Here is a 22872-nt window from a genome sequence, read left to right as displayed (position 1 = left end):
TAGATGTTCTGGGGAGTAGGAGAATGTTCTAGGGAGTAGCTGGATGTTCTGAGGAGTAGCTGAATGTTCTAGGGGTAGCTGAATGTTCTGGGGAGCAGCTGGATGTTCTGGGGAGTATCTGGGTATTCTGGGAAGCAGCTGGGTGTTCTGGGGAGCAGCTGGATGTTCTGGGGGAGCAACTAGATGTTCTAGGGAGTAACTGAATGTTCTAGGGAGTAGCTGGACATTCTGGGGAGCAGATGGATGTTCTGGGGAGTAGCTGGGTGTTCTGGGAAGCAGCTGGGTGTTCTGGGGAGCAGCTGGATGTTCTAGGGAGTATCTGAATGTTCTAGGGAGTAGCTGGATATTCTGGGGAGCAGATGGATGTTCTGGGGAGTAGCTGGGTGTCCTGGGAAGCAGCTGGGTGTTCTGGGGAGCAGCTGGATGTTCTGGGGGAGCAGCTAAATGTTCTAGGGAGTAACTGAATGTTCTAGGGGGTAGCTGGATTTTCTGGGGAGCACCTGGATGTTCTGGGGAGTAGCTAGGTGTTCTGGGAAGCAGCTGGATGTTCTGGGGAGTAGCTGGGTGTTCCGGGGAGCAGCTGGATGTTCTAGGGAGCAGATGATGTTCTAGCGAACAGCAATCAAGATGGGAACACAGGGAGATTACACCAAGAGAAGAAACCATCTTGCTGTCTCTTAATGATTTTCTAATAAAATATTATAATATATATTAATATATATTATAGTAATAATAATTTCTTAAAACCTTGAGATCTAATCATCTATATACAAAGAATGAAGAGAAGAACCACCAAGTGGTTGGAGACACCACAGTTCAGCCTTATTCCTTCCTACCTTCTACAGAAACAAAAACAACCTTGAGGTTTGGGGAAGGGATTCTAGAGAATTGCACATTCAAGTTAAGACCTAAGAAAGGCATGAAGTCCCATATTTATATTCTTCAAAGAACTTGGAGAGCATTTTAAAGATTTAAGGTCAAGTACCCCACCATCACATGAGTAAATGACAGAAAAGATCAGGAACTCAGGGAGGTGGAATGCATCATAAATCAGATACCCTTACCAACAACTAAGGGAGAGGGCATTTCCAAACTCCTTGGGCATTTCTCAAGGAAATGGTGCTAAGCAACCACGGAGTAAAACCCATGCTTCTCTCGTAAATCTGTTCACTAAGGTCCCAGCAATGAACTAGGGCATTAGTTCTGTCAAAAGATTGGCCAGGTTGGTGCCCACGGCTTCAATCCCAGCCCTCAAGAGGCAGAAGCTAAAGGTATTTGTAAGTTCAAAGCCATCCTGGCCTACAAAATGAGTTCCAGGCCAGCCAGAGCTACACAGTGAGGCCCTGTCTCAAAAAATATGGGGTGGTACGGGGTGTTTGCTATGATCACATGAGTATTGTAATTCAGTCCATGAAGGAAAAACTTTCCCTTAAAGACGTTATACACACTCCCTTCTTCTAAATATTTGTTCTCATCCCAACTAGCAATCTCTCAGAAGAGATTTATTAAGTGAGGCACATGGAGGTTCACAACTCTAATCTCAACACTTAGGAAACAGAAGCAGGATGGTCAAAAAAGTTCCGTGCTAGGCTTATTATATAGTAAGACCTTGGGTTGAAAAGAGGAAGAAGATGGGGAAGACGAAGAAAGGAAAGAGAGGAGGGAATGGGTGAAGGAAAAAAGGAAGACCTATTTACTGAGCACCTAGAGGAAACAAGGAACGTACAATATTTCTCCAGTCCCTGCTGCAAACATATGTTGTAATTTCACCGGTATGCAAGGAGATACCTGAGTATTGTTCAACTCTTGGACAATTATAAAAGTCATAAACCAAGGGGTAAATGGTCTTGTGCACTGGGAGCAGTGAGCACAGTCAGTTAACCCCAGGCCTTCTAGCCCACCCCACAGTGCTGTGTTAGCTAATAGGTCCAGGCTGTGGAGCCTCTGTAAGAAATGCCCCGTCATGGAGAAACCCCAATAGCCTGCAGGTTTTCATTTTTAGTCTTGCGTAAGTATCATGCCTTCACACCACAGCTTGAAGCACATCAGGTTTTACTTGTTTTAAGCCATGGGTAATTGCTTTATGAACAAACACACACATCAAGCAACCTTTGCAAGCTATCTCGGCCCGACATCAACACGAGATTCCACAGCCATTTGAGCCAATGCTGATATCCTCCACAGCCTCACTTTAAAGAGGAAGAAAAAGACAATTTCAATGAAAGGCCCAGGGGAAAAGGGCAATGCTTTATTTTCTTCACAGCAGCTTCTGGGACATGGATTCGAGCACAGGAAAATTATAAGACCCAACAGTGCATTGTTTCATACTAACACATGACCTTATGTCTACCCATACTTTCCCTATTTTCCTCATGCATTTATAACTTGTTTCAAATTTCTATATTCACGAGTGAATATAAAAGGAACATGACCACAACAAGAAGCCAGCAAGCTAATAGACTCATACTGCATAATCAAGTCCATTGCTATTACCTCAAGGTAACTTCAGATACCACAGTACAAAGACAATCCAGAGGGGAACACAGCACCTAGTGTGTAGCAAGAAAATATACCCCTTGTGATGGTTTGAATATGCTTGCCCAGGGAGTGGCACTATTAGGAGGTGTGGCCTTGCTGGAGTAAGTGTGGTCTTTTTGCAGGAAGTGTGTCACCATGGAGGTGAGTTTTGAGAATCTCCTCTTAGCTGCCTGGAAGCCAGTCATCCCCTGTTCACCTTCAGAACAAGATGTAGAACTCTCAGCTCCCCCGGCACCATGCCTGCCTGGACACTGCCACGCTTCCTCCTTGATGATAATGGACTGAACCTTCGAACCTGTCAGCCAGCCCCGATGAAATGTTGTTCTTCATAAGAGTTGCTTTGGTCATGGTGTCTGTTCACAGCCATAAAACCCTAAGGCATTCTTCAAAACCAAGCTGTCATATACCATCAATACTAAGAAGAATGAAGACAGAGAGGCCAGGAGTTAAAAGTATTCTGCACACCAAGCTCAGCAGCAGCTATTCCACATAGTCTTGGGCAGATGCTGTTACCTCATTTCACAAGGGAGATTCTCGAGACTTCAAAAGGTTTCATGCATGATCCAACCACAGCCATGAAGCTAGGAGAGCTCTAAAATTTGAACCAGTAAGAGCCTGATGCCAGAGCCCAGGCTCTTTCTACAGCCCTACCCTCCAACCAAAAGAGAGTCCTGGAGGACTGGGCAGATAGCTCACTTAGTAAAGTGAACTCACAAGGACATGAGTTCAAGACCCAGGACCCACCCAAACCCTTAGGGGTAGTAGCACACTTATCTGTAGGCCCAACACTGAGTTGTCACAGACAGGAGGGTCTCTGGAGTTCACAAACAGTCTAGCCTAATCTATGACCTCCAAAGCAATAAGAGACCCTCTCTCAAAGGGGGAGGTAAGCATTCCTAAAGTGACATCCAAGATTATCCTCTGGCTCCACATGCATATGTACCTGTACATGTACATAGACACATGTTTGTGTGTGGGGAGGAAGCACTGTGGAAGGAGACAAGAGAACCCCTGGCATTAACTTTTCAGACACTCTAGCTAAATGGTTGAGATTCCAGTCTGAAGAAATAAGATACTAAGCCACTGAGAAAAACACCTGGTATTAACCTCATGCTACCACATGCATGCACATACATGTGCCACACACATGAACACATATATACATCTACATACCACACACACAATCATTTTGTCTAATTTAAAAGGATTATAAATATAAGCAGTAAGGAATGACATGACAGTTATTCCTGATATAAGAAAGCAAAGTAGAAACCATATCTAGACTCCCATCTGAAGACCAATAAAAAATATGCATAAATCAAAATACAGTAGCAAGGATCATAAAGAATTAGATATTGTTTTTACATTTTCCAATGAGAAATATACACAGGCTGATTCCTTTGTGACAGCCCACTAGACTGATTGATGATGGGAGAAAAATATTAGGAAATCAGCCCTAGAAACTACAAAATAGATCCCAGCATTCGATTAACCCTCCAAAGGCATTTGCTGGAAAGACCAGACTTAGGTGTCCCACAAGGAGCAAAGGCCAAACCCTGTTCAGAAGAAGCTGCAAGTTCCCAACACAGGTACAGAAATAAGTAACCGAGCACCCAGCCAACCTGGAAGTGTGCTCGGCAGAAAAAGGGCACCACGCCTGGGAGAACTGGGGTGCATTTAAAAGGCCTCTGCCTCCAGAAGCCAACAAAGAGTGTAAACTCGGACTACACTCATTTCTGACTTGTATGGGCTATGAAGAATGCGCCAGAAAACTTGTGAGAAAAGAATGCCGCAAGTTAGCCACAGAGGGGAACAGCCGTGCCAAATGACAAAGGCCCCACTAATTAGTGAATGCCACACCAAATGCCTAAAAGAAAAGCTTCAGTTGGAAGCAGACTTTCATCTGACTGTTTGAACTGAAGCTGGCCCCTCCCAGGCCTCACAGGAAGATAAACCTCTAATTGGCAAATTAACCTACTACAAGCCTAACCTTTTTCCTTATTCTGGGTTTCAGTCAAGTCATGACTCATGAGTCTCTTGAAAAAACACAGGGTAGATCCCCAGCAAAGAAGGGCTGAGAGGTGAGAAAAGGAGAAATATTGAGTAGATACCGGCTTCTGTCTCCAAAAATAAGCAACGAAAAAATGTCCAAGTGCAGCAAGCCGGTAAGACATACTGTGAGAGTTTAAAGTAAGGGGATTGCAGACTGAGAGCCAATATTTACTTAAGCAATAAGTAGAGTTATTAAAAAAGAAACTTCTAGTTCCTGTTCATAAGATTGCCGAGGGTACTGCAACAGCGTCTCAGAACACAGGGCATGTCACCATGATGCACAGTTAAGGTGGGACCGAGTTTGACACAAAGGACAAAGAAAGGTAGTTCGGGGAGGGGGGAGCACGGGTGGGGGAAGGGGATAACATTTGAAATGCAAATACATAGAATATCCAATAAAAAATGATTTTTTAAAAAAGGTAGTCCTGGACTGTGAACATACACAAAGGCAGTCACGGAAATAACAGAAAACAGAGAATAAATACTGAGGAGACACCAGGTCTCCAGGACAGGGAAACAGGCAACACAAGACAGGCACTGGAAAGCCCCGGCAGGAAGGAAGCAGTGAATGGTGACAAGCACCTGTAATCCCAATCTCAGGAAGCTGCAGACAGGAGGATCGAAAGTTCAAGGTCATTCTCTGCTAAGTGGCAAATTTGGTGTTAGCCTGGGATACGTGAGATTCCGAATCTTTTTTTTTTTTAAGATGAATTTTAAAAGATACCATCATCAATGCTGAAATCAGGAAAATTAAAAAAAAAAAAAAAAATCATTCCCCAAATTTTAGAAAACTGCTTCAAAGATAGGTGAGATAGGAAATATCAGACTTCATATCTGTATTGTTCTGCAACAAACCTGACGACCTGGCAGAAACCCAGAAGAAAATTTCTGGACCCAAGACTTGGAGCAATGAGATGAGACACTTGTTTCTCTTAGTGTCTGTCCCTATCTGTCCTTCCATCAGAACAAGATAGTATCTGCCACCAGACTTACCTCCCCCAAAGCATGAGATAGAAAAATTTGTCCTTTGGAAACTCTGACCAGAAGGAAAAGACTTAACGATAGTTAAGTTCCAGAAAGAGAAACTGTGCTCACCAAAACAAAAACCGAATGTTTTAAAAAGCAATAATTCCAAATTTAAAAGGAATAGAATGTAGACTTAAGAAAGCTGGCCAGAATTTAAAAATGAGATGGGAGAACAGAGCAAAGGAATAAAGAAATAAAGCAGGAACCCTAAGAGATAAATCATAAGAATAAAGGAGTAAACAGAAAAGAGTTAAGGCCAGAGGGCTGTAGAGCCGAGGGCAGCCTGGGCAATATGCAGAGACCCTGTCTCAGAATAAAAGGTGAAAATGGGCTGGGGTGTAGTCCAGTGTTAGAGTCCTTGGCTAGCGTACCCATGGCCCCAGAGGAAAAGATGGAAAGGGCACTGACTCAAAAGTCCCTAAAATGGAAGGTCACGTGTTTGTGGACTGAAAGAATTCATAAGAACCTGCTCACCCCAATGGATTCTGATAGGATTATACTGATCTGGAGATTTTAAACATTCCAGAAGGTCTAGAAAGGCTGCAGCTTATTGGTAGAGGACAAGTGTGTATTGATCATGGGGGCAGCAGAGGGACTGAAGCCAGCACTGCAAAGACTGGCATGGAGACAACCATGACAGCGACAAGAACGTTAATCAAAACTCATGGAAGACCTCAGAAAAGGAGAACTCAGAAACCAACAGGTAGGAATCCGAGTGCCGTCAAACTATTGACTAATACCCCCAGATGCAAAGACAGTGGGGCTGTAAGAGGGAAGTGATTCCTCTGGAAGATGTGTTTCTAAAACCAGGAAGGAAAAAAGAGATGGAGACTAGGACAGTAGGTGTCAACACAGGGGGACCCAAAGGAAGTTAACTGTGATGAGCATCCCTGGATGACCCACATGAGAATAAAGAAGGTGTCCTTGGTAGACCAGTTGTCCATCTGGTTATACAGAAGGTAGGTTTATAACATGAAGAGAGCCTGGTGTTAAATGCAGAGTTAATACATAGAAACCACAGAGCATTTGCCTAGCATGAGCCAGGCCCCACATTTGGAGCCACAAGTCAGTCCCCTGCACTATAACAGACAGGTGTGAATACTAACTCAGTCAGAAACAAAAAATTAACATCAGAGGAACAGCAATTGGGCTAGTAATAAGACATCTTCCATAGGGGAAATCGAAGGAAGGACTCAGTTTCCTAATCAAGCTTCACGGAGCTTACACTTTAAAAACATCTATAACTAATCAAATTTTTAAAAATAAATTGCAAAGAACATGACCCCAAATCAAAAAGTTCAGAAACATCCATAAAAGGTAAAGTATCAATGCAGAAATTCAAGGTGAATCACGAAAGGCCATTGTTGGGGCTGGGTTGGGATTACCACAGTGTTTATTGGTAATAGACTAGGTCATATTTGCTAGTACTAGGAACTGCTCCTGCTCCCTCAGGTGACAGGGACCCAGCACATCCATTGCCATGGAAATGGCCAAATATTCCCAGCGTACACCGGTTCAGAAGCCCACCTACTCCTGGGAGCAAGTGACGTCACAACCCACATAAAAAGGCTGACCCCTCTCTCCTTCCTTTTTTTCTTCTCTCTCTCTCACCTCCCCCTTGTCATCCTTTCATTAAATCTTTCCACTTAGAACCATGTTGTCCGGGTGTGGTTTGTCCTGAAAAGAGCCTAGATTTCTATCCCAACAATGTTGGTTAGAAAGTATGGTTCAGAGCATAGCACATATTCAAGTAAGGATAACCAGCACACTTGGGAAACAAACAGCACAGAGGCAATTTAACAAGAATGTCACATTCCTAGTTCAAGAATAAATAATGTGATAAAGGATGGGTGGAGGGCTTGAGTAAACTTCCTTAAAGGGTGTGGTAGGTGGACAGAAAACAGCCAAAGTGAAACTTCACTGCACTAACTACCAGGAAGACACAAAGCAAACCGATAATGGTCTAATTAATGGTTGTGTTCAGGAGGACGTGAAAGACTGCATCTCTAGTTCAAATGTAAAAGACTGCAGTCAACATGAAAGCAGATGGAACAGCCTCCGAAAACTCAAATGAGCCAGAAATCACACTTTTGAACACATTTCCAAATTATTAAGATGGGAGCTAAGCCATGTTCACATATCAGAGATATGGTGGCCCAGAGAGGGAAGCAACCCAAGGGTCAAGTGAGAGATACACACATATAAACAAACTGTGGCAGATACCCACAATGTGATATTATTACACCTCAAAAATGAAACAAGCTTTGACAGGCACCACACAAGGTGCACCTTAGTGACATTTTGCTAAGAAAAATAAGTCACATGTTAGTGTTGCCAGGCACTGAGTAGGAAGAATGAACCAGAGGGGTGTTTAATGAGCATAGAATTGCAGAATCATCATAAAGAAAGGTTTATGGAGACCAGTTGTATGCTATGGTTTGAACATGACCTTTAAAAGTTTATATGATGAAGCTGGGGAGGTTGCTCAGTGGTTAAGAGCACACACTGTTCCTGCAAAGATCCAAGGTTTGATTCCAAACACCTACACCCACATACAAAATCAATCCATCCATAGGTACAATTCCAGAGGGACCAATGCCTTCTTCTAACCTCACTGGGCAACAGGAACACATGTGGGTGCGTGGACATACATTCAAGTAAAGCACTCATACACATAACATGAAGTAAATACATCTAATTTTTTACGATTATGCATTGGAGATTTGATTCCCACAATCAGTATTTACATCAATTGTTCTTGGAAGTGGAGCCAGATATGAGGTCATGAATGTGGGCCTCCAAATGACCACACTGAACCTTTAAAGAAGAGGAACAGAAACTCCAGTTCTTAGGAGGCTGAAGCAGAAAGATCACAAGCCTGAAGCTAAGAAAGAAAAGGGGGGGGGGGCAGAGGGAAGGAAGGAGGGAGTGAGGGGGAGAGAGGGGGAGGGAAAGGGAGAGAGGGGGAGGGAGGGAGAGGGAAGGAGAAGGGAGGGAGAAGAAATGGAAAATGAAAGAAAAGAAGAAAGAAAAAGAAAGTATCAAAAAATAGAGAAAGAAGATACCTAAGCTAGGTTCTAAACTGAAGAAACAGATAAAGACTGCATTAATAAACTCATTATCTCAATGTCAAAACTGGGTGTACAAGCATAAAGTTGCCATTCCAGACATTTCTGGCAGGACACAGTGCTGTCCTGAAACTCAAGGAATAGAAGACATAATAATGAAATGACCCCAAATCAATGGTCACTAGAATAGTGAAGGACGTGCTGGAAAACAAGTGCTGTCTCAGAATCAAGTTAGTGTGTTTTATGCTTAGATAACTGGAGAATCAGGAATGAGCTGTAACTATGAATTTCTGAGTTAAAAGGAAATGAAATCAAGTAAGTGCGGTCAGAATGAAAGAGCTCAAGAAGAGAAAGATGGGATATGTACCTTTGGGAGGAATGAAAGGAAGGAAGGTAGAGGGTCTCAGAAAGTAGGAAAACTAAATTTGGTCTTTGAGTAAGAGTCAGACCTAATGCAACCTTGCACTGCCCCATGGTGCAAAGACACAACCTTCATCTCAGTTAGTGTCTGTATATGGGATGGATGGAATCAGGACCTCTGCTTTCAGGAAAAGGATGCTGTGGTATGTTTCCACTGTAGACTATTAAGAAAGGAGTCGAGCTGGGATGGATTCAGTTCAAAGTCCACAGCAATAACAAGCTCAATACACATGTGCCAGAAAAGCTCAAATTCTAAATCCCAATGACAGCTGCTGGACAGTCTTGGAAGATGCCTTCCCCCTAAGAACACACATGACTCCTAACACCAGAAGTAGTTCTTATGGTCTAATGTTCTTAATGGTCTAAATTGAGGAATATGGGTATTATAAGCAAACTGGAGGAGGCAGGGGGAGGGGCCAAGAGGAAGACATAAGAGCTGGGGGCAGAGGACAAGTCTGTGGTTGTGTCGGGAAGACGGATTCAGTCCCACCACAGTTTCTCAATGGCGGGGTTCTGTTGACAGAGGCCAGAGGCACCATCTATCATTTAAGATTCAAAGGAACTGACTTCATTCGTCTTTGGGAGGATACATGGAAATCAATCACGAGTGTTAGAACAATAACCAGAGACAAACGTGTTTTAAACAAGTACACCCCAGCGTAAGAGAGTTATGTTTAAAATATAACATGTCTGATGGATTTGTGAGCAGTATGGAACAGCCACTTAAAAATATCCCTAATGTGGATGAAACAGTTAATGCCCTTCTGGAGCCCATTATGAACAGGCATAAGATAGATATCAGGATCCCAAATGCTATACTGTACCTGAAGCTATGTGACTCTACAGTATCCTGTGAGATAAATATTACACGCCAACATTTAGCTCCAAGAATGTTTAATGAAAAACCATGTGACAAAAAAAATAGAAATGATTAGAACATTCAATCACATAGTATTATCAACTACATACATGATCACAAAATGTATTTACCTTCAATCCAGTTGTATCTAACCAATGGAAGTAGACTGTGTTTAAATAATCTCTCCAACGTGGGGAAACACGCAGAGAAATATATAATACTTGCACGGGTTTTGGTTTCTGAGTAGGTATGGGAATTTAAATTTTCTGCTAGAAAATGATGTGCTCAAATGAAGCAGCATGGACCAGATAAAACAGCTTGTCTAACACCTGATAGTAATAATAAGAAGAAGAATTATGATGAGGAAGAGGAGGAGGAGGAAGAGAAGAAGAAGACTAAGCTATACAACGTGGATTGACCATCAAAGAAGCCACACATATTTTGTCCAGTGAGCCTGACCATTGCTTATATAGGCAGGAAATTTTGGCATCACCCAGGTGATGCTGGATTTGCAGTCAAGTAGAATGCAGGAGTTTGGGGTCATAAAGGCTTCCACCATGACTTCAGAGGAAGGCCTGGGAGGGCCAACGTAGAGAGAATGTCTTGTGTGTTGTATGGATACATCACCTGTCAATTAAAAAGCCTATTGCTTAGCCAGGAAATGGGAGGAGGGACATCTGGGAGGAGAAAGAATTCTGGGATAGAAACGGGTGGGGGATCAGCCCAGGAAGATATGAAGAGATGCATGACTAGTACCTGAGCACGGGTAAACAGCCACATGGTAGAATATAGGTTAAAATTAATGGGTTATCTTTAGTTAAGATCTAGTCAGAGTAGAGACTAGCTATATGGCCAAGGTACTTGTAAATATATTTTAAGTCTGAATCTTATTTCTGGGAGCATGGGTGTGGGAGGCTTAACTTCTACAGGCAAGGAATGTATAGTAAAATTGGAGACCAGGGAGAGTCCTTTATTACAGAGACATCTGTGATTTAAAAAAATAAAAAAATGTTTGTAAATGGGAGTATTTATATTTTTGCCATGCAAACCATAAGGACAGACAGAGCCAAGAATAAACTCAATTTTGCAATTTTCAAACTGGGCAGAAGTTCCTGTTAAAATTAACATTACCATGCCAGACACACGAGGGCCCGGTCTTAGAGAAGACAAGAAAAGACATCTAAGATGAATTGCAAAGCTTAAGGGCACGTTGCCAAAACTCAAGTAGGACTGACTCCTGGAGAAAAAGTCTAGACTCAGAGGAAAGTACAGGCAGCCCCAGACCACCGCTCTTGGCTCTGTTTTGAAAAGCCACAGAAATATTTAGTGTTGGATACATTTATGTTTGATACACAACAGAGAAGAGATCATCCAACAATGTAACCCACAGGACTTCCGTTTCAAGGATCTAGAAGAAATGTGGGAAGATGCCATGTTCTTTGAAAACAGTAGATTATGATATTTCTTCTGCCTACCAGGAGAATAATCTCTTCCAGATGTTGCTCAGCCCACAATGTGCTATTTGAAAATACAAAGGCTCTGTTTATTTTCAAAGTTCTAGAGCCAAACGAGAAACCTAGCCTCCCTGAATAACCTCTTAACAAAATGGAGATAAAAGTTAGCTTTAAAGAGGACCAGTATGCAAACTAAAGCCTACATGCACATCATGCCAAAGGTTTAATAATGAAAAAAGAAAGAATACAAACCTAGTATCTACTTCAACCCTGGAAAATGATGAGGTGCCTCATTTCATTTCCTCCCCTGTTCCCAGAATGCACCACTCCACCTCAGTGAACTCCCTTTACAAGTACAGAGGACAGACTAATAAAATCATTGTGCTGGAGTGCCAATGATTCCCAGATGAATGGAACATATACAGTCCCATTTCCTGAGGATTCACATATATGATTTTACCCACTTGAAGGATCAGTAAGGACAGCCAGGCCTGGCCTCGATTTGTATGTGTACATGTATGAGTTCATGCATGAGCAAGTATACTGTGTGTGGGGAGGGGGAACCACGTCAGCCATTGTTTCCCAAACAATGTTCATTGTTTGTTGAGACAGCGTCTCTCCTTGGCCTGGTTATGCCAACTACACTAAGCTGGCTTGCCAGTAAACCTCAGGAATCTGCCTGTCTCCTCTTCCACACCTGGCTTCTTAATGTGTGTTGTGGCTCAAACTCAAGTCCTGGCTCTTGCTAGGTGAGTGTTTGACAGTCGGGCTATCTTTTCCATCTGACTGACATCAGTTTTTCATAGATCATTAGTTTTTCATAGACTGCATTTCCAACATGGCTGGCTACTCTGCTGAAGAAACAAGGTGGGGGCTGCAAAGAAAACCGAGCCATCTCTGACCCTTCCACAGTGATTTCAGTGACAAAGTGACACAGTGACAAAGAGAACCGATGTAAAAAGTGGGGCCTAATCGCATGGCTAGCATCCTAGTTCCTCCTGTCCCCTCATCTGTATTATATCTAATAGCGATACCTTTGGAGGTAGCTGTTAGAGCTATTTAGCAAGGAAGACTCAGAAAATGCAGAGGAAGAAGTACCGCTTTATCTAACTAGACTGTGAAGAGATTAGTTAAACCCCGAGCAAGGCTCCATCATCGAAAAGCCAAGTGGAGACCTAAAATCTGAAAGGCTTCAAACTGCCTCATCGGTAGCCAGAAAGAAACCATCCTAGATGGCCAGGGAAAGCTCCAGGAGGCTTCAGCAAACACAGGGTAAACAGCACACAAACACTTCTAACTGGCACGCAGGGGGAGCCTGGGGCCACCTTGAAGAAGAGCTTCTGCTCCAGGATGGTGGCACAAAGCAGGTCTGCTACAGGACAGAGGTGATGGAGGGGATTGCTAAGGAGCAGGGGTTGTGGGGGCATTGCTAAGGGGTAGGAGAGGTGGAGGGTTGCTAGCTGGGCTTACAGCTTAGTGAGCTGCAGAGCACTTGCCTAAGCACCACACAAGGCCCTGGGGTCAATCCCTAGTTGTGTGGGGGTAAAGGGTGTTCCTGGGCTGATAAGCAGTCGTCTGAGATAAAGCTGGGAGGAGAAACAAGCCAAAGGCCTTTTCTCCCTGACCAACACCTTCCTGAGGCTGGAAAAGGAAGCAGTGTGTCTCGGGACCAGGGTGAGTGTGCCTGCTGCTTGAACCCAGTGATAAGAGATTTTTTAAAAAAAGAAGAAGAAAGACACGAGAAAAAAAAAAAAAAACAGAGCCAAGCAGCCAACAAAACTCTATTTAGAGCCTTGTAGTTCTACTTTGTCTGTTTGGGAGGTACAGGTGTAGTGTATTAAGTCTTCTGGGGCTGGGATTAAAAAGAAAAGAGGAAAAAAAAATCAGGCCACCCCTTCAAAAAGCCACTTGATTTTCTTTGGGTTGGTGTCTAGGGAGGTGACCAACATGACAAGCAAAGCCTGTGCTCCTGCTGGGACCTAATGATTTCATGATGGAGCCTGCCCTCAAATCCATGATACATGAACTCCTCGCCACTGGAGTTCGTAGCACCACACTGGTTTCTTTGGCCCCAAGCCTGCACTGCAGCTGTTTGTACTTATGTGAGGTATGGTTTATTTTGAAACAAAATGAACCAGATTTTCCCCTCACTGCCTATGTCTCTGCTTGGTACTGGAAAACATTAACCCTTTCACAGTCAGGCTACAGGTGACCACAGAGCAGCCAATCAGATTGAAAGGAGACCAAGAAAGACACCAAGCACAGAGCCCAGGCAAGCTCACCAAACAGGAAACTTGCCAGTAAAGACCAGACCTTCTACTGGTGGCTTAGTTTATCTCCAGCCAGGATACAAAGGGTGATACAGAGTTTCATTTGGAAATCACAAATTAGGGGCTGGAGAGAAGGCTTAGCAGACAAGAGTGCTTACTGCTCTTGTAGAACACCAGGATTTAGTTCCAGAACCCATATCAGGAGGCTCACACCCATCTGTAACTCCAGTTCTAGGCCATCCAATGGCTGCTCTGGCTTCTAAGCTTGTATACATGTGACACACATGCACCCACTTAGGCACACAAATAAATGATTTTCTAAGTAAGGGTTTTACTCTGAGATCTCAAAAGACTAAATCAAAAGAAGAAATAAGTTATATTATTATAATATAATTACTATTATTATGTTATAATATAAGAAAAAAGTTATATTATTGAGAAAGAGGAAAGATATTGAGAGATAATAGAGGGATAATATAATAAAATATTTTTATAGTCTAATATGATATAAAAAACAAGTTACATTATTGAAAAAGAGGAATGATATTGAGAAGTCTACCAGATCTTGGTAAGAGTTGCCCCACATATGATATAAAATATATAAAGATATTAATATGGCAATATCTTATTGCAACTGTCAATCAATACTAAAAAAAAATCCCATCATTCTCTGTTGCTATAATATATACACAAAATGAACATTAAACAATTCAGATTTAACCAAACTTAGTGAGGGGTTTGAAACCCGAATTCTCGAACAATTCCCAGTTGGGACAAGTTGTTGCAATGTACACACTAGCTCCTGGGTGGCACAGTAGGACAAAGTGGGCGATGAATAAGCTTTTATAACAAATATAAAATGGAGTCCCATGACCCTGCCAAGACCTCCTGACTCCCATTCTGTGGGTGGGACCAAGAACCCATATTTTCACAAGTTCTCAGAGTGAGCTAACTTTGAAAGCCAGATGTGCATTTGACCAGTTCTCAAACTACAACATGTAGTAGAACTCAACTTCCAAATGTCCACTGGGAAACTATTCAGAAACAGGTAGTAGGCCTAAAGCTGGGAGCTTCTGACTCAGTCGGTATGGGCTGGGCCTAGGAACATGAATTTACCCAGAGTTCCCTGGCCATGCTGGTGCTGGCGGTCCTGAGTTATCCCAAGGAACTAATCACTACAGCATCCACATCATACAAGGCCTTGCACAGAACTGAGAGTAGTCAGCGCAAGACCATGAGTGCAAAAACAGTCTTGTGTATTTTTAATATCCAGTCTAAGAAACAAAACGGGTATTTTCTTCTAAACTAGAGAAAAGTAGACTTTAATCTAAAGTGAGGGCCGAGTCACATGTTCAGTTATAAAGACTGGTAGAAAAAGTCTTAGGAGAAATTTTCTGACTCATTCAGGAAAAAAACCTCAGCTAAAATTCTAAAGGCACCATTCTGAGAGTAGGTGCTGCCATTTGTAAGTCTTGGATAGAAAAACACTCAGCCAAGAGCCTAAGAACACACGGCTTTATAACAGAGCTTAACGAGAAGAGCATGTCCCCACATCTGCACAGGGTCCGCCCATAGGATGAAGCGGCCAGATGCTGAATATCTCACTGGGAGAGGCTGCTGCGGAAAACAGCGACTTTCAACCAAGTTGGCAGCATGCTGTCCCGGGCTAAATGGCCAGAAGGTCTGAGGCCTCCTAAATTCATATCCTGTTCATGAACCTGGGATCGTTATCACAGCTCGGCTGGAAAAGGCAATTCTAATTTACACAAAGCCTTTTTTTAAAGTTATTAGGTTGTCATTTCAAAAGAAGAAAGAGAACTGTGGACACGGGCGGCTCTTTTGTCATTTGCAGATGGCATGTGATGTATGGGAAGATAGTCCCCATACACCGCATACTTCCTGGAGCGGCTGCATAGAGCCTTAAGAAACTGTCAAGTCTACCATCTTTCATGCCGGCTCAACCCAGACATAGCTCACTAGCACCAACAGCTGTAGTTAATCAGTGAGAACTGCACATGACCATAAGGTAACTTCCAAGTAGAGATGGCATTATACCCAATTTGCCACAGAGCACACCCAATTGCCAGTGGAAAGACAGATAAGCAAAAACAGAAAGGCAAACGCCTCCGAACAGCCCAAAGCCAAGAACAGTGGTGGAGAGGGAAGGCCATAGCTACAGTGCAGAAGGAGCTGAATTAACAGTCAACGTTCTATGGGAGCTATGGTTGCCGAGGAGGGTCAGACCTCCCCATCTCCACCTCACTTGCTAGAATGAGTCCCTGCCAGAGAAAGCCAGGAGAAGCAACCCCTCTGCTGCTCTGCTTCCTGTAGGCACTGACAGCTCGTGTCTTTATTCCTGCACTTACACTGCCCTGGCCACCACCGTTGCGTTAGCCGCCTTCACTCCTAACGTGTTTCTCCTTGTTCTGAACATTAAAGCCTATGTATGACCCATCCATGACACTAAGAGCTGGGTGTTGGTGTGGGGCCTTGGTTAGGCTGAACGTCTAACCGCTGAATTCTCACAGTTCACACAAAACAGATGGGACACTCAGGACCCACCTTTTATAAAGTCACCAGCGCTGATGAAGGTTCTGTTTTCCTGACTCGGTCACCATCTTCAAATGTTATTACCCTGGGGATCAGGGTTTCAACATACGAATCCAGGAGATGGGGGAGGCACAAGCATTAGCCTATTCCCCTTCTCTGACCAGTTCAGATATTCTTCCATCAGTCAGTAAGCGTAACAAATGACACATTGGTAGGTCCATAGCCTCCTGAACATGGTGGGTTGTGGACAGGAAGAAGATGATTTGTGGCTCTTGAACAATGGGACCCACCTTGATAAGAGGCTTTTAGGGAAACAGAGTCAGGGGGTCTCTCCTGGTTTAGAAGTCAGGTTCCAGGTCCTGCAAGGCATCATCTTTGCCAGCAGTGCAAGCTCTTTACTGCTCAGGACCAGCAGCTTAAGTGTGAGACACAGGTCTATCCAAAGGACCACAACACCCCCCGCAGGCCCCAACAATGGAACATAGATTTACCTTCAAAGTCTAAAATGGCAGTGTGCAATGTTTTTCCATCTGTTTGGTGGAAGGCCTAAGTCTTGACTGAAGTTAGGATAAACCAGGGACTTAATATCATAAGTAGATATTAAGATTTTTTTTCATGCTAAGGGTAATAGAACAAAGGAATGTAAACCATCTATCAATAAAATCCATCTCCTAAAAGAGGTATCTACCTGAAGTCTAAAAGCACTGTCTCTGTGACTTCTCATGAAAATAAGTAACGTTGGACATGAGAAACCGAATTTGCATGCCCAGCTCTTGGAATCAGGGCAGATCACAGGATCCCCTTTAAAAATGGAAATCTCATGTCTTGGGGAGTCAATTTTAAATCACAGAGACTGAGAATCAGTAGACTTATGACTGACTCAATCCCTGGAGCTTAGTAGGCAAGCCAGAACTTCCCCATAGAAGGCACAGCTCAATGGTGCACATTCCCACTGCAAGCAAAGGAATAAATCCTACAACCCATCCTCTGGGGGACGCTTCATGTAATTCACCAGTACAAGGAACGACAAACCGAAAGAGAAAGGGATCTATGATGCTATGATGTTAGCACTGAAGTTGAATTAATTATTTTAATAATGGGATCTCAACAATTCAGACTTGGGAGAAAACATGCAATAAATTGTTGCATCAAGATGAAGTCGAGGCTCTAGCATCCATCAGACAGGGAGCAGGAAACACATCTTTCCACGCTATAAACATGTGTTAGCTGCTTGTCTCACAAACCTGGACCTTCCCATGATAGTCAGAGTCACCACCTTTGGCCAAAATTGATGTCACGGGACATTTCTCCCACCCATTCTCGTTCCAACTCACTCTGTCTTTCTTGTGTGTGTGTGTGTGTGGTGTGTGTGTGTGTGTGGGTGTGTGTGTGTGTGTGTGTGTGTGTATGTGTGTGTGTGTGTGTGTAATTTCATTCTCTTTTATGACTTTGGCCTTGTTTCCCCCACAGCCCCAGAATACAAGCATGCTAAATTTCCTGTTCAGAAACAAGAAAAGAAAAATGTTCAACTTCCTCTTCCTCTTCCCCCTCTTCCTTCCCCTCCCCAGTCCTCTGCTTTAGAGCCAGAAATATTAAGGAAACTGGATTTGCTGCCTGCATCCCACACATATGCACTTGGTGAATGTTCCTACCCCCACCCCGAAACCTTTGGGGAGAGCACTTCCCTTTAATTAAGGACTTGTCTCTGCCCTTCTCTTCCTTGATCCTCCAGCAGCACTGTACACCGCCAATCCCTCTCCTTTCAGACTCGTCCTGCTCGTGACCTGTTCCCTTGATCCTTATCCAACTCAGATGGTTTCCCGGGCATCTTTGCAAGACTCGGGAAAAGCCAGTCCACCCCTAGCCTTTTCCCAGTCTGTGTCTATCGATTTTCTCCAACAGTCTTAAATACATCGATGAATTTCACTTTTATGCATTTTTAGAATGACCACTCATAAATACACATGCCTGTGGCAGAACATTCTCTAGTATTCCAACTGACCTGTGTCTATCACTTAAAGGCTTCAAATACGAAAATGCTCCATATCTACTTGGCATTTCCTTGCGGCAAGTATATCTTTTGATCTTGCCCATTCTACTGCTCAATACATTTAAATCCATTAGGTCTCCAGCAGCATCCAGAGTCACTTAGCTCAACTAACTAGTTACTTAACTCTCCCCTGGACAACTGCAAGGATATTTAATCTTATTTCCTGTTTTGCTTCTCTGGCCCTCTTTAATTCAACCTCCCATAGTGATATCACCTAAAACCACGGAAATCTTCTCTATGGTCAAGGATCTGAAGGGAGGAGGCCAACATCAAGATGCTCCCTGACTTGGACTCTGACTTATTCACCAGCAAGTCTTCCATGGTTGGCCAACCAAACTCCTAAGAGTTGCTAGACCACACCAGGCTGGTTCATGTCTTTCTGCATCCTGTTCTTACAGATTGGAATGGCCTTGTCCGTTCTCTACCAACAAAGTGAATTCCTTGTCTTCCAGGGCTGGAAGTCTTCTCTTTCCTCATTCCCATACAAACACCCAATGCCCTCTGCAGGGAGTGGGCAGTACCTTCCTATACACCATCACCTCTGCACCCTGTACAACAGCACTAACCACACTCACCTCTATCATCCAGGCACCAACGCTTGGACCTTGAACATCTTCAAGATGGAGAGCACACCACAATTAAACTTGCCATTCAGATGTTCAGCCAGGCTAGCTAACTACCAGTGCTCTGGCAAGATTGCTAAGTGAGGGATGAAGACATTTGACCATGAGGAGTGAAAAACAAATGAACTAAACAATTGACTTAGCCACAAACACAAGTATTTAAACACAATGGTTTGACTGGAATAATGGCATGTGCCTCTAACCTTAGCATTTAGTAGACTGAGGCAGGAGGACATGAGTTTGAGGCCAGCCTGGGCTACACATCACCAGTACCAGTTCAGTGCGAGCAACATAGTCAGATTCTGCCTCAAAATTTAGAAATAAACAAAATGTCCCACCACTATTTCCTGACCAGTGAATTACCCAGAATTCATGCACGTATCATATCACACAAGAAGCCAAGTGTTGGCAATATTGTCCCCCAGGTTTCCCAAAGTGACTGCCAACACAAGAACCTCCTAGTCAAATGCATCCCATTTCCAACAGTCAGAAGGGAGAAAAATACAAACCAGGGGGAAGATGACTCTAAAAATGGCTAGGCTCTGTATAAACCTTCTTCTTCAGCACATCCCTTAATCCAGCTGCTCTTTTGTGGCAAACTACCCTTCTCATCATAAAGGCACCCTTGCCTGTATATACATGCATAGTACCCACTCCATGCCAACACACACACACTCACACACACACACACACCAGACACACACACACACACACACCAGACAGACAGACACACACACACACACACCAGACAGACACATACACACACACACCAGACAGACTGACAGACACACACACACACCAGACAGACTGACTGACACACACACACACACACACACACACACACACCAGACAGACAGACACACACACCAGACAGACTGACAGACACACACACACACACACACACACACACACACACACACAAATAATCTGGCTCTGCATAAATTATACCACCAGCTGATGCCTAGGCAAGCAACTTAAACCCTGCAGTGTCAAGCAAAGCTTTCATATCACATAAACAAATGTTCATTGCACTAGAACGAGATATGATAAATACAGTCTTGAGTGACCTAAACAAAAAATAAATGTTAATAACATCTTAGAATGGGAGGAGTATATTTTACCATAATGCAAAACCTTAAAAAAAATAAAAGGTTAATGAAGGAAACCAAACAAATGCCTAAAGCTAGTTTATATTTAAAAGGAAGGAAGGAAGAAGGAAGGGAGGGAGGGAGGGAATGAAAAGAACACACAACCAGAAACATGCTTTATATCTTAGGCAAACCACTGATATCTTGAAATATTGTGAAAGCAATAGCTATATTATCAAATATATGAGCTAAACAAAAATAAACTGTTAAATGATAACCCCAACAGAAGATTTGATGAACACAAACAAGAAATATAATGTGAAATACAAAATAATGGTCAATAAAACCAGGAGAAAAAAATGTGCTTTTTGATTGATCAATAGAATATAAATTTAAATCTAAATCTAAACTTAAATCTGCAGTGTGATTTCTCCCAACCCACTGATGATTTTTATGAATTTATCCAATAAGATGAGGAGGTTTGGTGAGACAGGTTCCTTCACTCCTTCTGGCTGCTCTGGCACTGTCTAGAAAGAATCATCCACACACACTCTTTGACCAACCAATTCTTCAAGATATGTCCGGTGGGGAGACGACCAGCCATCTACACGGGCATCTCTATATGAGAGCATCATTACAGAACCAACAGTGAGACCAAGAGCAAGGGGACAGACTGAGGAACAGGACTATTTGGTAAATAAAAACATATTCCACGTCCTAGAGAGATAACTCAGTGGTTACAAGAATTCATTGCTCCTGTAGGGGAGCACACGGAATCCTGTAGATTCAGTTCCCACACCTGCATGGCAATTCACAACTGTAACCCCAGTCCCAGGGGATGTGATGTCCCCTGACTTGCACATGGTGTATATGACTCATGCAGCCACACATGGAAATACACATAAAAATAAACAGATTTTTTTAAAGAAAATACCTTCAGGGGATGAAATGTGTCATACTGTAGCCTCCTTTCCAGAAATATTAAAGAACAAATATCTTGGAAATCCTTCCAACACTAAAGCATCTGACTTTTGAGTATATTATATATGTGCAGTGTAAAAACCCACAAGCAGCTACCTGTGCAATTTTCAGCCAAGTTGGCAAAAAGTAGCGAGTCTCCAAGGAAACAAAGTATGTCAACAAATCAGCTGAGGTAAAAGAAGACTGAAGGTGGCCAATGTTAAGATCCCAAACCTCGTTAAAGGTTAGGTCTGGTGTTTACAGGCAGAACTCAGAAGGATCATAGAATCAGATCAAAGAACTCTGCAACAAGCCGAATGTCAACAGGTGCACCAGAAACATGAACACAGACTTGCATCACAAGGGAACAGGCACAGAAGTGTGACTGCCTCAGGACTTGGATAACAGTTGCAAAGAATCTTCCCTGAGAACCTATAGGCAGACATCTGCCATTAATTAATCAGGGACTGAAATGAATCCTATTCAGCTGGCCAGCAAAAACTCAAAGGGAAAATTGCAACTGTGGTGTCCATGGGTTAAAACAGAAGCAAAGACAAAGTCTTTCCAAAATGTTTTTTAACTTAAGTTCTCAATGCCCAGAGGGAAAGAAACACACAAATTTGTACAGGCATGGGGTGGGGTCGGAGTCAGAAGGAAGGGCTGGGGGCCGAAGGAGCACAGAACATTTAGACACAAGCCAGCACATACTGCAGTCGTCAAAACCAACAAATGCAAAGTCTGTACATACTGGAGTTGTTAAAACGGTTTGTAAGATAATCTTTTAATAAGAGGACATTATTAAAACGATGATAAATTTAAAATTATTCCATTTGAAATGAGACTGTTGAACTGGCTCAAAAACATAAAGGTGCTTTGCCAAGCCAGAAGGCCTGAGTTTGATCCCCCGAGACAGCATGGTAGAAGGAGAGAAAGAACTCCAGCAGGTTGTCTTTCTGACCTCCAAAAGCATGCACTGCTCATGAGTACCCTCCAACACACACACACACACACACACACACACACAGAGAGAGAGAGAGAGAGAGAGAGAGAGAGAGAGAGAGAGAGAGAAATAGGTGAATACATGTTGAAAAGGTTGGAAATGATTCCGAGTTTCCAGAAGTGAAAACTCAAAAGAAAACAATGCACAAAACAGACAGCAGCCGGAGAGAGAAGTAATGCACTAGTGCTTTACAGAGGGGTGAAAATACCCTGAAAGTAAAGTTCAGGTGCAGGGAGCATCACAGCCTCAGAAACAACCGAGAAACACAACCCACAGAGGGAACAACAGTAAAGAAATAGACAGAACCCAAAACATCCCAGGCCACATGCATGGTGGCTCAGGCCTGTGATCCCAGCACCTGGGAGGCTGGAGAAGAAAGATTTCCACGAGTTTCAGGTCAGTCTTGGATACACAAGTATTTAAGACTAGCCTGGGATACAGAATGAGATATGTCTCAAAAAAAGGGGGGGGGGGGGCAGAACTGGAAGAAAACATGAGTCCTCTGAACCGGAACATAGAAACATTAAAAACAAAACAGAAACAAAACCTAATTTTTTAGACCACTGCTAACACCGTACATTTGATATGCTCATCTCTGCCCAGAGCAGCACGCCCGCAGATCTCATAGACCGGCCTGCTGGTAGTGCAAACAGTGTCTGACTCGGGTGCCTGAGTTTCCTTCTTGCACTGGTATCTAGGGAGTGGGGAGGGGACTGGGAGAACAAGAAAGCCAGTCAGGGACTCTTGATGTTGGCATGGCATCTGTCATCAATTTTGACTCTTGGGAACCCAAGCATTGGAAGCAAAAAGAACCAGAAGACAAGATAGGAGCTGAGACCACCTGTCTTAGAGCACATAAAAATTTACAATCCCCGGCTGACTCTCTTTTTAGTGACGTCAAAACTGCATCAGAT

At 43.2% G+C, this 22872-nt stretch overlaps 1 protein-coding gene across 2 annotated transcripts in view; it reads right to left on the bottom strand.

Annotated features, from left to right (window-relative positions):
- LPAR1 (lysophosphatidic acid receptor 1) overlaps positions 1–22872 on the bottom strand; it is a 109240-nt gene that overhangs the window by 63932 nt on the left and 22436 nt on the right. The gene's annotated exons all lie outside the window — the stretch shown is intronic.

Source organism: Micromys minutus, assembly GCF_963924665.1.
Source record: "Micromys minutus genome assembly, chromosome: 28".
Lineage (NCBI taxonomy): Eukaryota > Metazoa > Chordata > Mammalia > Rodentia > Muridae > Micromys > Micromys minutus.
This window is presented reverse-complemented; position numbering and strand designations above follow the sequence as displayed.